This window comes from Cinclus cinclus, chromosome 1 (assembly GCF_963662255.1).
Source record: "Cinclus cinclus chromosome 1, bCinCin1.1, whole genome shotgun sequence".
Taxonomy (NCBI): Eukaryota; Metazoa; Chordata; class Aves; order Passeriformes; family Cinclidae; genus Cinclus; species Cinclus cinclus.
In genome coordinates, this window is record NC_085046.1 from 57,164,053 (window position 1) to 57,179,890 (window position 15,838).

Below are 15,838 nucleotides of genomic sequence, written 5' to 3' on the forward strand. Positions count from 1 at the left end.
CAGGAGGCAAAAATTGCAGTGAAAATCACTGGGAACAAAGTTGCTGAATCTCCCCGACCCCCAAAAATAAAGAGGAACAAAATGGTGGAGAAACCTCTCCCCCAGGATGGCGCCCTCCAAAAACGACCCTGCGGTCTGAGGGACAAAGGCGATGGACAATCCCTGCTCAGGCCAACTACCCCCTGGAAAAAAACTGGAAGGTAGGAGCTATGAAGGAGTTCTGGCAGCAGGTGGGGTGTGCTGGCATTGTCTGGAGGGCTCTGGCCCTGGAGGGTTGGCTCCCCTGTTTCCTTTTGGTGACTGTGGTATTGTGTGTGTTTTTCTCTGTGTGTGTGTGCCTGTGTGTTTGTGTGTCTGTATGTCTGTGTGTGTATCTGCGTCTGTGTGTCTGTGTGTCTGTGTGTGAGTCTGTATGTCTGTGTCAGTGTCTGTGTGTCTGTGTGTGTGTGTGTGTGTGTGTATATATCTGCGTGTCTGTTTGTCTGAGTGTGTGTGTCTGTGTCTGTGTCCTAGTTTGAAAGACAGGTGTTTGCTAAGGAAAGCCGAAGCCTCCCTTTGAACTGAAAAATGTGATCCTTCCTTCCTACAGATTATTATGATTTTGAAATTAAGGGAGCTCTCAGGCAAACATATGGGGGTAGGAATAACAGTTCTTTACTAGTGTATCTAGGAAGACAAACTAGAACAACAACAGCTATGAAATTACCCACAAAGTGAACAGTAACTCAGTCCCAGTGTTTTTTGGCTGCAGGCACCTTTTCCCTGAGCTGCAGTTCCCGGTGCTGGGGGCGGGCGGGTCCCGCAGAGCCGCAGGAGGGCTGGGGGTGATGGCAGCGCTGTCCCAGGGGGAGAGAGAGATGGAGAGAGAGCCCTCCGCTCACGGTGTGGGTCCTGGTGCTCAGCAGAGTGCTGGATGGTGGCAGGTTACAGTGAGAAGGGAGCAGGGCAGGGTCTGACAGCAGTGAGGATGGCTCCCAGCACTGGATGGCAGAAATGGGATGGGAGGCAGCGATCGTCCTTCTCGTCCGAACTCCGCAGGGGAAATGGGATGAGCCAGAGCCTTCTGTCTGCTCTTCTGGATGTTTGGATATGGAGGGGTTTCCCTCTTCCCTCCCCTCCCCCTTGTCACCAGGGCCCAGTGAACAGGTATCTTAGCATGACAATGGGGAAAATTCCACAGAGGGAAAAGGGAAAGAACCAACCCCCAACAGTCTGTGTGTGTCTGTGTCTGTGTGTGTGCCTGTGTGCCTGTGTGCCTGGTGTCTGTGCCTGTGTGCCTGTGTGTCTGTGTGTCTGTGCGTGTTTGTGTGTCTGTCTGTGTGTGTGTCTGTGTGTGTGTCTGTGTGTGTCTCTGTGTGTGTGTCTATGTGTGTCTCTCTGTGTGTGTCTGTGTGTCTGTCTGTCTCTGTCCAGTGTGGCTGCTTGCTTCCTCCTCCTGCCCTGCTGCCCTCAGCCCATGTCGGTGCTGCTCTCTTGGTTTGCTGTTCCAAAGTGGAGGAGGGCGGAGAAGCGGAGCCGTCGAGTGCTGGAGAATGGTGGCCTGGTTGCTATCACAGATGTGCCTGAAACAACCCCTTCAGGGGCCCTGAGAGAGACAAAAAGGGCTTCTGCCTTGCACCATCCCAGCTTCCCCTCAGGAATGGAAGAAAAAGGCAACCGAGCTTCTGCCTGAGTGCTCCCAGCCTTAAAAAGATCCTGGCACCCACCAATCTCCGCAGTTCTGTTTCTGGATACCAGATCTTAAAGATCTGGTAGGTAATATTTTTTGGCATAGAACAAACAGATAGATATGGAATAGAATAACATTTTGGGTTACCCTGGACGGTGTCTAAAGTAAACCAAAGTTCTTAAAGTCTTTGCACCTTAGGTTGAGGAAACTTCTCTCTAATCTGGATGTTACTGTTAACAAGCCAAAACCAAAGCCTTGTACACAATTTCTCTTACTTCTCAGAGCTTAAGAAAACATTCATATCCAGATGATGTGACCCAGGCTTGCATCTAACAGCAGACTTTCAAAACATTTGCGTTCCCATCAGTGGTACATGCAGAAGTGGCATGAGGCCTTCTTTATTGGAAGGAGAAAAAAAGCAAATTTTAAGTCAGGAGGCTGATGCTCTACACAATGCTCACAATGATATGGCACACAGCACTGAAGTCTTTGGAAAGAAATAAAGTCTGCATGGTGTTAGGTTGTTTTTTTTCTTGAAGTGAGAAAGTAAGTTTTTGAAGTTAACACTGCTTATAAAACAGCTGTTTTTACTGGATGTTACTTGCAAAGCAACAAACGTGTGTTTGTCTGGGTGACTGTTGCCTTTTCCTTGGCACTGCAGCTGCAGATATCAAAGTTAAGTGCAGCTGAAGACAATACATATCATGGAAAGAGAAATTACAGGAAACGTTCTTTTTCTTAGAAAATTCTCCAAAAAGAGGGAAAGAATACAAAACAAAATAGCACAAATACGTAATGGTCATACATTCCTGTTTCTTTTGCCCTTTAACACTATATTTAGAATGTTTGTTGATATGACCATATGTCTCTTTTAAAAACAGTGTCTGCATCCGCTAAGAGGAAAGGCCTTCTTTGGTGGGAGATACTCTGTGGATACAGATTTTTCATCTCATTTTATTTCCTCTTAAATGAATGTTTTTACTGTAAGCTTGGGCTTGTTTGTGTCTGAAGACAGTTAAAAATTAGTCATGGACTTAAAGTAGGGCTGAATTTTCAACAGTAAGCCTCTTGAAAGAGATTCTGAATTGAGTAGGCTATAACCATAAAAGAAGATACATTATTATTAGTTCTCTTTATTTTTTTCTTTCTACCTTTTCAGTTCTTGCATCCTGTGATGAGTATCTTTCAAATATTTACTTTTCCTATGGAATAAAATATTTTATTTAAAGAATTACATGTTCCTATAAAATAAATTTAAGTTAGAGAATTTGGAGGTCTTCATAGATGGTAGTACATTTCCTGTATTTACAGGAACAAAATGTTTTATTATAGAAAATTTCTTATGAAAGACATGAATCTATTTGGGGATTGGGTCACGTGAACAGACAGCGCAGAAATAAATATAACCAATCCAACCAGATAGTCTTCTATTTATCACAAACTTCTTACTGACACATATACACCTGCTTGTGCCACCTCTGTTTTGTTTTCTCAGGTAAGTCTACCACAACTAGTCCTTCACTATGCATCATTACTGATCCAATAATGAGACCTCATCACATGTGACACAGTCATTACTTGATAATTTGTGCATCAAAATGTTGATAAGAATAGCATTAGTAGTTGATCAGATCAGGTCAGATAGAGGCAAATAGATACTGAATCTATTTAGTTGCTCTAAATAGTGGAATTCTTAAAAACCAAAGACACGTCCCCAGATTAGTGCAAATCATAGTGTTTGAGATGAATAAAAATGCAGTAAACTGGTTATTTAACTTCTCCCATGAACAAAGGGAAGTGGCATGTGCATTCAACCCAGAACCTTTTTTAGCCTTTGTTCAAACTTTCAGAAAATTTTGACCACAATTGGTACAAGTGCAAGAAGACTGCAATTGATACTGTATCCTCTTTGGTCAGCCTTGAGGATATTTTGAGGTGATGGAGGGAGAAAAATACTGTTAAGCTGTTTCATTTGTCACAGTTTTGGAGACAGGCACATGACTGAACAGAATGAGATAATACAGCACAGCCCAGATTTATTGATGCACACCCTCTTTTATAGAGGGTTAAAAATTCCCGAGCTTGAACAACTGATAGGTTGAGGTTTCAATGCTGCCCAGCTCACTGGCCAACGATATGTCCACATTCAGGATTGAATGGAATTGGCTTGGGGTGCCCGGCTTGAGTTCAAATTCAACCTGCCATTGTCTCATCCAGGGACTTGTTTACTTCTACCCTTTAACAAATTAGGCTGGTCGAGTTTGGGGGTTCTGTTACAACCAATTTTATCTGTGCAGCTATGGACCAGCTGTAGCTGTCACATTAAAACAATGGCAGGTAGTCAAAATATTCTGGAAAGTTTCAGGCATGCATCTGAATTGAATAATTTAAGGAGTTTAAAAGTAACAGGAAGAAAAACATTGATCGTAATACTTTACCTTAGAAGGAACCTTTTTTTGTAAAGCAAGTTCTTCAAACAGGAGTTTTGAATAGTGACCTGTCAAATGGCCAGCTGGATGAAACACCCTGTGTGTAGTTGCCATTATAATAAAAACTTGAAAAATAAGATTTAAAATTTCATGACTAATATATTTTCTTTTTTTTTTTCCCCTGGATAAAGCCTTATTTTAGAAGTAGCAGAATTAAAACTTTAAAACCCATGTCTCTGATGTTTTTTAATCCTCACAATTTGAAGCATCTGTTTCTGAAACCTACTGTTGTTAATACTAAATTTGGTTCAAAGTTTTACTGGATGTTTAAACAAAAGTTATTCTATCATGATTATTATTCTTGGTGCTATCTAGATGCTTCTCATTAAATAACTGAGAAAATGCCTGAGAACATATATATTGTGTTACAGTGTAATTTTCATAAATCAGCTATGGCTTATATTTAAACCTTTTCCCAGAACACATAACTACTTGCCACATGGGCTTTGTTTCCTCAGTGAATCACTCATAAAGGAAATCCAGTTTGTGAAGGAATGATTTGATATTCCCCGTTTTGCTTTTATTTTCTTTTTTTTCCCCAAAACTGTCTCCTGAATTACAATGATACTTTTACTAAAAAATCCCAACAAACCAACAACAACTCACACATTTAAACCAAACATCGAGGTTTACCTTCTTTTGTAGCAGAAAAACATATCAGGATGGTTTTTTTGCTTCAGATAAATGCAAAAATATTTGTTTATAAGTGGGACATCTTCTGGGTGATATAATAAAGCTATGGGAAATGGATAATTTTTTTACTGGTAGAGAGGATGCATTATTGGCAGCATTTCAGACTGAAGCTGACAATTCACCTGCAAAGGTGGTAATAACATACAGGTACATATCAGGATTGTTTTCAGACTTTGCCCAAATATCTCAATGAGATCAAATTTTTCTTCTGCTTGGTAAAAAATTGTCTTCTCCGGGTAAGCTTCTTCCTTTTAGCTGGAGGAATGCTTGAGTAATCACTGCAAATGATTTTTATTCTGTGCCTTCTGTCAAACCACCAAGAGGTTTAAAAATGCATTGTAAAAGTTCAACACTCCCACATTAAATTAGGGTAAATTTGCTTAGATAGAAGTTTCTATACGAATTTTGTATTTCTGTTGGAAATTACTGAATTTGCTCATCCTTGGAACCTTAGCAGAATACAAAATTTCCACTCTATTGGCATGAATGTTCTGGTCTTGGCTGAGTCAGGAGTCTTAGAATAATTTTTGCTGTCAGATGTAGTGGTTCTGTAGCAGCCAAATGGGACAAAACCGAGCACAGTGCTACCCATTCTGGTCTGAGAATGCTCAATTCTGAATACAGAGTCTAAGAGAGTAACAGGAAAATGTGAGTATAGGTAGAGAGAAGTAATACATGGGAACAAGATGCCTGGTCTCTTCAGACTATTTTCCCTGTTTATAACTCTTCAGACAGGAACAGTGCAGTTAGATGACTACTAGCAGTGTTGACTTGGAACAGATGCAAGCCAGCACATGTGTTTGCATGTGTATAAACCTTTCAAAGTGTACTTTTCTTCTTTACCATAGCCAGAATATTAACTTTAGTAGAGGCATGTTTTTTGAAGAGCCACTGTTTTTGCAGTGATTCCTTTGTACTGCTGCTTCGTTAGACTTTTTACTTATATTGACTAAGCTGTCATCTCCAAGTTCCTGAAATATAATTGTAAAATACACCTGTGTATGTGGGCATATGCACACACATTGTAAAAGCCCAGAAGGTAAGGGGCTAATTCGTGTGTCTCAGACATTGATACCCAGAGATCTTTGATCGTTAAGGATTGCTGGCAATAATGGTCAAGGATTGCAGGTAACTCTGTGAGAAAAAGACAGGATGTGTCTGGAGAAGTGGCCATATGGAGGTAGGGCAGCACTTTTCTGGGACAAACATCTTAATAATTTAGTCTTAATAATTTGTAATTAATCCAGTTGTAGGTTGTTTGAACACAATAGTTAAAACTATTGTAGCAAAACCTGGATAAATTCTAATATTTACAGTCCTGACCCTCATCTTTTCACACTCATGGAAAGATATCTACTACATATTCCAACAAAAAATAATGAGGAGTTTATGGTACTCTTCTGTTTCGCATAAATTGAATAATACCAGTTGTAGTTTCTGAAATAAAAAAAAAATAAAATGCATTTCTAAGACTCATAGTCTGTCAAAAATATTATTACTATGACTAGTATTACAAAGTACATAGATATTTGTTTTCAAAATATGAATTCTGTCATAGGTGGTATATTCTTTTTTTTTTTGTAGTATGTCTTAGTACTAGCTATTACCCCTCTTGATATACACCATCCCAAAAATCTGAAGACATTTTGTGTTTGTAGCTGTTGGTCTTCTGTGAATCTTTAGATATCTATTTTATTGGCACTTCTTCCTAGTTTAAGTCCAGAACTGAGTTGAACTGTAAAAGATTTTATACTAAATCCTAGCAATAATTCATTTCATGTTCAGCTTTAAAACAATGATAGACTAATTAGAAATCAATGAACATTAATGGTTTTGAATTTCACAAGTCTAACTTACTACTTACTTCAAAGAACTTTTCTTTGTCACTGTCTAAGGATTACACATCTGAACTCTTCAAATATTTGTTACCTTGGATTCATCATACTACAAACCTTTACCCTTGTTTGGTAACTCTTCTATTCATGTTGTAGCAAGATTTTTAAAGAATGAAGGAATAATATGAATTCCTGTCTCATTAAAAGAGTAATTAAATCTGGTCTAGTTTGATAAAAATAAATTAGTTTGATTAAAACAAAAGGTCTAGAAACACCCAGTCTAGCTGAAGAAATATTTCCCTCTGTTCAAGAGGTAATGTTCTGTATGTTCAAGAAGTCTATAATTTACCTTAAAAGTAACAAACCATTTTCTTTCCCAATATGTGCACACCGAATAATTTGTTGGTTTAGGAAGTTCATAATTTCAGGAGGGAAAGGGGACATCAAAGTTAGAGCTGGCACACAGATGCTGTCATGTCCCTTGGTGCAGCCGCCACTAAAGCTGCCATTATCACCACTCTGCAGAACTGTGGCTGGAATATATCTGAAGAGATAGATTTCAGTTTGCCTACAAAGTCGATTTTCTTGGAGAATGGGCCTGCAAATATGTGGGTATCATACATCAGTCTGAGATGTGACGACACCAAGACTAAGAAACCCAAAATCAGCAGTAAGATGACCATAGGTATGCTTGCAGATTTTTTATCAAGCTAATGGAATGTACTGCAATGTAGTGCTATGCTGAGAATAAACTACAGCTCATCAGAGTCTTGTGTTCTGTATTTTTATCTGTTTTCTTAGTTATAATGATTAAGTGACTAATCATGGAATTTAATGCATTATTAGATACTAAAAATAATGTCCCCCCTCCAAGATTAATTTTAATTTTCTTTAATCTCTCTGTTAGCATTTTCAGAAGGCTCTTTTTTCCTTTCAGTGTGAGTTAATTTAATCCCATTTTTGAGACACCATTTTGATTTGCTGCAGAAGACTGAATTGCTTGTTTCTCAGCTCTCTCTTTCATAGTGTTTTTTAACTCTTCATTCCAGGATCACTTTATGTGCCTCACCCTGTGGTTTTCATTTTTCATACCTTCTATCATGTATACATAAACTTCATTAAACTTCCTTATAAGGGATTCAGTCCGTTGTAGTACCTTATAAAATGGACAACAACACCTCATCTCCCATTGTTGGAAAAATACTGAATCTAAAATAAAATTTGACTGTGACTTAAGATGTGATGCATGCTAGAAGAATAAGAGTTTTGAAGATTTCATTCAAACTTTTAAAGGTCCTGCTATAGGCCAGATTGAGCTGCTGAAAGCCCTCTCTTTAAGAGTGTGGACCACAGCGGAAGGAGAGAAACAAGCAAAGAAAAATACAGTTTAAGTTGTAGAATAGCTAGAATTATTCAAAAGCAGTGACAATTTCTGGGTCATAATTGGGTCTTTTACATCTTCTTTACTTTTTACAAAGGAATTAACAAGTCTCTGTTTTCTCTTTCTACTAATTGAAGCACCTTTTAAGTATCTTCTTGGAATTGACTGCAGGGAGAACAGAACTGTAAGCTATATAATACTAGCTCACAGAATGATTCCACAGTCCTTCTTTCTTCCTGAAAGGAAAATGAAGCTGCTGCTCAAATAATAACCACTGAAGACAATGCCTCACTCTATTCCCTGCATCCTCTTCCATGGTTAAGCCTTAGTCAATGGTCACTCATAATGTTTAATAAATCTAAAATTGATTGTAACCCCTCCTCCTTCAGTAGCTCATATTTTTTTCTCTTCTGTAGAAAGGATGATGAAAAGAAACTGGCTGCATAAATCTGGCTGCTCAGCACTCTTCCTAGCTATATTTTCTCAAGCCTTTTAATGGGCAATCAGCCTTTAGGAGCATGTCTATTTTACTTATCCCTCACTGCTTTCTGTCTCAGGGATGTCATTCTTCTTTACCTAAGCACTCAGCTTTGTTGGATAGTATTGTTACTATAGGTATGGTGAAGTCCAACCGTACTTTGCAAAGATTGCTTTGCAATGCATGGAAAAGATTAAATTGTTATGTTGTTTCAAATAGGCTGGATGAATAGTTGTTCCTATTAAACAACTTTTAGAAAGTTGGCTGGAGGCAATGGTAGAATAAATGACATCACAGAGCTACAAAGGTTAAAGAAGGTTTGAGATATACACACTAACAAATGTTTTGTTCATTTAATATAGTTTTAAGCTTAGAAGGGGAAAAAAATCTGTTTTACTGAACAAGCATCTTTGCTTTTCACTAACCCTCTGTATATACAACAATTTAAGCTAGTCTTGCCTGTGCATGTATATGCAAACAGGAAGAATAAAAAAAAATTTATTAATTACAGATTCTTGTCAGTATATATGATACAGGTAGTGTAGGGCACAAGCTGCTCTGTTATCCTGTGTTGAGTCTGGCTTACACAGCCAAACAAGCTTAGACATGAATATTGTACCACCTAGGAAGCCCAGTAAAGGTTCCTAAAGCTGAATTTTTATATAAATTGACATGTACAGCCAGTAATGATGGAGAATCCTGTAGTGGAAGCTGGAATTCTGCCAAGGGCGAAGCCAGCAAAGCTCAACTTGTCTTGATGTCCCCTGAGAGAAGAAAATAATTAACGTGAGCATTCAGGAGAAAGAAACATGCTTAGTGGTGATGAGAGACTGTAAAAATATTATTGCATGCAAGTCAGATGTTTCTGCAGGTAGTGTTTCAAACCAAACACTGATGGCCCTGAATGTGAAAATAATTTCATAACAGAAAAATCTGAGAGAGAGATACATAAATAGAGTGATAATACAATTAATATATGTAAACTAAGAAGTGACATTCTCTGAGGTGGTACTGAATGATCACTGAGGCACTGGTAGAGATGTTTTTTGGTTTGTAAGAAATTTTGTTGCAAAGGGAAGCAAAATAGTTTCATTAATATGAAAGAAATTAGCTCTTAGAAATTGTGGAAAGAAAAAATAAAGGTCAAAATTGTCTTTGCTTATGAGTCCAGGTGCAGAATCTGCCAACAGGAGATGAATGACAAGTTACATGGTAGAAGCACATCAGCATACCTCAAAGGAGCAAAGAGGGAACTTGTCAAGCAGATAGGAACTGAACCCTGTCCCCACAGGTCCTAGATCCAAGACCACAGAAACACACAAAGGCTGGTGTAAACCCCAAATTGCAGACTCAGAGTTATGGGGCACATTATGGAATGCAGGCAGTGAACATTTTCAGATTGCACAGGACATTTTACAGGATGTTTAGAGGAGCAGCTAAGGGTGAGGAAAAGGAAGGATCCAGTTGACAGACAGATTTAGGTGGAAAGGATGTCTGTCTGAGACAAACTCAAGGTACATTAGCATACTTCTGCTTTAATACAGTTCTAATCTGTTAATTGCATAGTTTTATAGTTAAAAATTTTTGGTTCAATGCCAGGCACCCACAAAAGCTGCTCATTCATCCTCCCCTGCCACAGCTGGGCAGAAGAGGAGAAAAAAGCTTAATGAAAGGTTCATGACTTGAGATGAAGACTGGGAAAAAATATTTCAAGGGCAAAACGGGCTCAACTAAAAGTTGCAAAGTAACTTTATTAGTAAATTTATTACTAACTGAGTCAGAGGAGGATAATGAGAAGTAAAATAAGCCCTTAAAAATACCATTTAATCTCCCAGCCTCTCCCTCCTTCCCACTGACAGCACAGGGAGACAGGGGGTGAGGGTTTTGGTCAGTTCATCACCCAAGGTGTTCTAACACTGCTCAGGGAGAGGAGTCCTTCCCCGTGAGACTGTGGGGTCCTTCCCATGAGACACAGTTCTCTGTGAACTTCTCTGCTCTGGTTCCACTCTCATGAGCAGCAGTTCTCCCAAAACTGCTGCAGTGTGGGTCACTCTTCCATGGGGTGCAGTCCTCCAAGAACAGGCTGCTCCAGCCTGGCAGCAGGGACCCTCTCTCTCCATCAGGTCTCCCACTGGATCACAGCCTCCTCCAGGCATCCACCTGCTCTGGTGTGAGCACCTCCCCCATGGGCTGTGGGTGGATCTCTGCATCCCCCATGGATCCCCAAGGGCTGTGGGTGGATCTCTGCATCCCCCATGGGCTGTGGGTGGATCTCTGCATCCCCCATGGATCCCCATGGGCTGTGGGTGGATCTCTGCATCCCCCATGGATCCCCATGGGCTGTGGGTGGATCTCTGCATCCCCCATGGATCCCCATGGGCTGTGGGTGGATCTCTGCATCCCCCATGGATCCCCATGGGCTGTGGGTGGATCTCTGCATCCCCCATGGATCCCCATGGGCTGTGGGTGGATCTCTGCATCCCCCATGGATCCCCATGGACTGCAGGGGCACAGCTGCTTCACCATGGTCATCAATCATCATGGCCTGCAGAGGAATCTTGGCTATGGTGCCTGGAGCAACTCCTGCCCCTCCTTCTCCACTGACCTTGGTGTCTCCATGTTGTTTCCCTCACATGTTCTCACCTCCTCCTCTTCTCTGACTAGAAGAAAAAACTGCTAGTGCCCCACTCTGTTTTGATTTTCTTCTTAAGTATATTATCACAGAGGTGTTACCATCATCTCTAATTTGCCCTGCTTTGGCCAGCAGCATCTTCAGAACCATCAGGGATTGGCTCTGCCATACACAGTGGGAGCTTCCAGAAGCTTCTTGCAGAAGCCACATCTGTGGCCCCCCACTACCAAAAACCAGGCCATGCAAAATCAACACAAGAGTAAAATTTATACTGTTTGCTCTGTTTGCTGACCGTATTAGTTGTATAGCTGACATAAGTACATTATGTGATAAAACTATAGAAATTTGAAAGTCATCTTTGTAGGGGTTCCTGTTTCTTTTTATTTCATCAAGTCACAGGTTTTATAAATAATTTTTAAAGCTTAACAGCTAATTAAAAGAAAGTTAATGCAATCTTTGTGAAGAGTTCTTGGTATTTCTTAATAAGTCCAAAGGTTATAATTTTGCTTAACAATATTTTTAGAGGATAGAGTTAGGAAATGTAGCATTTATTTTAGTTTAGAGAGAGGAAAGTAGAACTACATTCAGGAGATGAGAGAAACACACAAAATTAAATAACTAGTCTGCTAAGAAGAAAAAGAAGATGTTGTTTCATCCATGAGTCTTAGATATAGAAGTAAGGTAACAGCTGGACAATATTAAGAATTTGGTTCTTAATGTTTAGATCTGTAAAGGAACATGCCCATAATATGAATCTGAATTGTATTTTGATGGTGTTCATGTTTGTAATTTAGTGTTGTTGTTCAGGCTCATAGTTTGATTGTTTAATGTTCTATTTAAACTGCTTGCAGAATCAAGGCACTTTGATATCCATAGTGTGCACATAAGATTTTCCTAGTGCTTGGTTGGCCTACAGTCCTATCTCTAGATATATGCAGGACTGCCATCTGGGCAGGAAGGAGCACACACATTGTGCTTAAGACCTCAGAGGAGACACAGAATTTACCACTTAGATTTTCTGAATCATCAAACATGACAGCTTTAATCATTATGCTTTATAAATACTGTTGCAGGAGGTACGTATGGCAAGCTATTTTGATAATAGGCTTATTTAGAGTAAACAAATGGTGGAAAAAAGGAGAAAGTATTTTCCAGAATACTTTTTCTAAGCTTACTTTTTCTAAGTTAAATTTTCCCACTCCTTTAAAGCAATACCATTAATATAAGAATTCATGATTCCGTAGTCTGCTAACAGTTGTCATGCAAAAGGTGACATCTTGGAGTCTCACAGGTAGGACATTCATCTGGTAAAGAACCATAGAATGTGTTGGGTTGGAAAGGAGCTTCAAAGAGCTTTTAACTCAACACCTCTACAAGTGGCAGGGCCATCTTTCACAAGACCAGATTGCTCCAAGCCCCATCCAACCTGACCCTGAGCACTTCCAGTGGTGATCTATACACAGTTATTCAGGACAGACTGTTTCAATGTCTCATCAACTATATAATAAAAAATTTATTCTTCATGTCCTATCTACTCTCCGTTTAAAATTGTTGTGCTGTGTCCTGTCACTACAGGCCTTGGTATAAGTGTTTTTCTGTGTTTCTCCTTTGTGCTAGTTTGAAAACAAATCACTGGGAGGAATTAACACCACACAAAAATCTTGTGAAAGGTTCCAAGTCAGAACTACAATTTAATACAAAAATTACAATAAAGGCAATAGTACAGAAATACTACCTTAAACTGTCAAAGTCAGAATATGACCTGATACCCTGTTGGTCAGGGTGGTGGTAGCAGTCCAATTAAACTGTGACTGCAGTCTCACTAGAGTGATGGAAATCACTCCAGTGATTGAAACTCAAGATAATTTTAGGGAGGAGGTAATATCGGACCAGATCTTTATTTGAAGGCTTTCAGGAGCAGTTATGGAAAGATGTCCACAAAAACCCACCCCTAAAGAGGCGAGTACACTTTTCTAGGTTTTAGGAAATTGGCATAATTGATTAAAAGTACCAATTAGGAGGACAAGTGGTGGTGCAATTTTCCGCCAGGTCAAGCATCTTCTCTGGAGCCCCCACTTCAGCACTAGTTATACTTTGTCCAGGAGAATGTATCTCCAAGAGTTGTTCTCAGCCTAGATTCACAGTAAGAATCAAGATAACACAGGGCCTTTGCACCTCCCAGCGCTTGGAGCTCTGGAATTTGTTTTGTTTTTCTGCCTAGGGAAAGCCCATGGAAACTAGCCACTAATATAATAGTCTACAGAGCTACAAATATATGTGCAAAGAATACAGAGAACATAAAAGAAAAAGGGAAAAAAACCAAATGGCATCATCAAACCTCCGATTATATGCAGGTAAGCATGTTTTGTACTTCCACCAGGGCAGGGCATTACACAATGAGATGATGTAATTCTACGAGTCATTTTTGGGAGTCCTTGATGGTCCATTAGCAGACATGGCCCCCCTTTACACTGAGTATATACTAAGTGCAGCTCTTGGAAACAAGCAGCCATTGAGAGCTCATCAGAAAGTGATGTAGGTGGTGATAGAATATATCCTTTGGTAACCCAAGACACCTTTTATATACTGGGAAATAGATTCTGGTCTTTATGTACGGGAAATAGGTTCTGGTCCATGTTTCCAAGGTTGTTAATGCAGTTTGTGTTTTGTAGCAATTGGGGAAGACAGAGACTTAGAGCATGTGAGTGTGAGCAAGTAAGAGCATGAGTGAGTGAAGGAAGTGAATTGGGTATCCTCCCTTATTACACCTCTGTCACTCCTATGTAAGACTGGATATAGATGGCTACTTCAATAGCTTTAATTCCCTCCAAGGAGATACAGAGTGGCTTTACCTTGAATCTGAGAGAGAATGTTAGGACTTAAGATTTACATTGCGTTTCTGAGTTTTATATTGAGTACTGAGGATGTATAATCACTATTACTCAGTATTATAATGACTGTTATTCTACGAATGCCCTGGTCTTGTCCACATATACTGCATAAGATCTTGGGTTATATACCTTGGCAACAATTAAGCTTAGTTCTTGGTCTGGACAATTCAGTCTAATTATTTTTTCCTTCTTTCCCCCCCCCAGACATTAAAAAATAAAATATTTCACATGATTTTTTACATTGGTGTTTAATACACTACATTCAATTGTGCATTTAAAAAGTTCATAATCTATAATTTTTTAAGTTAGTATTTAATCTTTAAGTGTCTTATATGCTAAAGAAAACAGTGACTATATAATGCATGAAAAATCTATGAATTTTGACTACTAACTGAATAAGGATGACTGATGAGCAATGAAGATTCATAATATCTCGAGTAGAGTTATCATATATTGATAGAACTAAAAGTTTATATATCTTTTTGTCTTGAATTTGCTCAGTTATTGCAAAATTGAGTAATCAAGAGAAATAATTACATTGATACAGTATTCTTAAAATAAAAGCACTTAAAAGAAAGAGAACTTTAAAAAAAAGTATTGATCAATAATTTGCAGAATGTTAAAAAAAGTGTTCTTGGTATTGTTCTGATAATACAGCTGGAGAAAAAAAAAAAACTAAAAGAATTATGAAACCAGTATAGAAAAGAATGTTTCCTTTCTGACACCATTCTTCAATAAGAACTTTTATTTTTTTTTTTTTTTTTTTTTTGGTGACAAAAAGGAAATTACAGTGGAAGAAGAATGCACATTAATACACATATTCTGAATTGTCTGATATTATATGGGACTTTATTCAGGTATTGTATAGAAAATAAGACTCCATTCTCTTTACTGTGCTCTTTACCCTTACTTTACAGTATTCAATGCATTCTGACTTGTTCAGTTGGACCTGACCAGAATTCAGAGCTTGAAAATTCCAGCTTTGAGGGAAAACTTGCATAGTGAATAAGGAAGTATGTAATTTCTGTACTTGCTTTTGAACAGAAGGAAGCTTTAACCTAACACTTCTATAAATATGTTTGGGCCCAGATCCTTGGTCTAACTTTTTTTAAATTGGTATTCATCAATAATAATATTGATCAATTGATCAATATTATTATTGATAAATTATTATTTCTTGCAATTCATAAATATTTTGTGAAGGTCATATTCATAAAAATTTAAGTAGAGAATTTAGACAGTTTGCTAGGATAAGACATATTTTACTCTTTGAACTAACCATTTCACATCTTCCTGTGCTCAGATATATCTGTTACTAGTTACACTTGAGGGAAATACCTTCATCAAGCATACTACAAAAATTTTTTGGAAAATACAATCAATTTTAGGCAAAACTTGCTGTACAGCTGTAGGAATTTTTCTAATCATAAACATAGATAGTCTTTTTACTCTATTTTTCCAAGAACCACTACAGATTTTAATCAGTAGCAATTCCAATATGAGACAACTAATGCATTAAATAGAGTATCTAAACCTAAATCTAAAAACATTCCAAAACCCCCCCAAAACCCAACCATCCAACCAACCAGCTGAAAGACCCCAATTTCTCATGGTTCTTTCAAAGAAAAATCTATCTTAATATGTTTTTTCTTGAATTTGTATTGAGCTATTAGTTCTCTGCTAGGATTAATATCAGCTCCTGCCTCTGAGTGGTATAATAAAAGACTTGAAGCTTGAAAATACATGGTACCTACCTAATTTTCTCTTTTT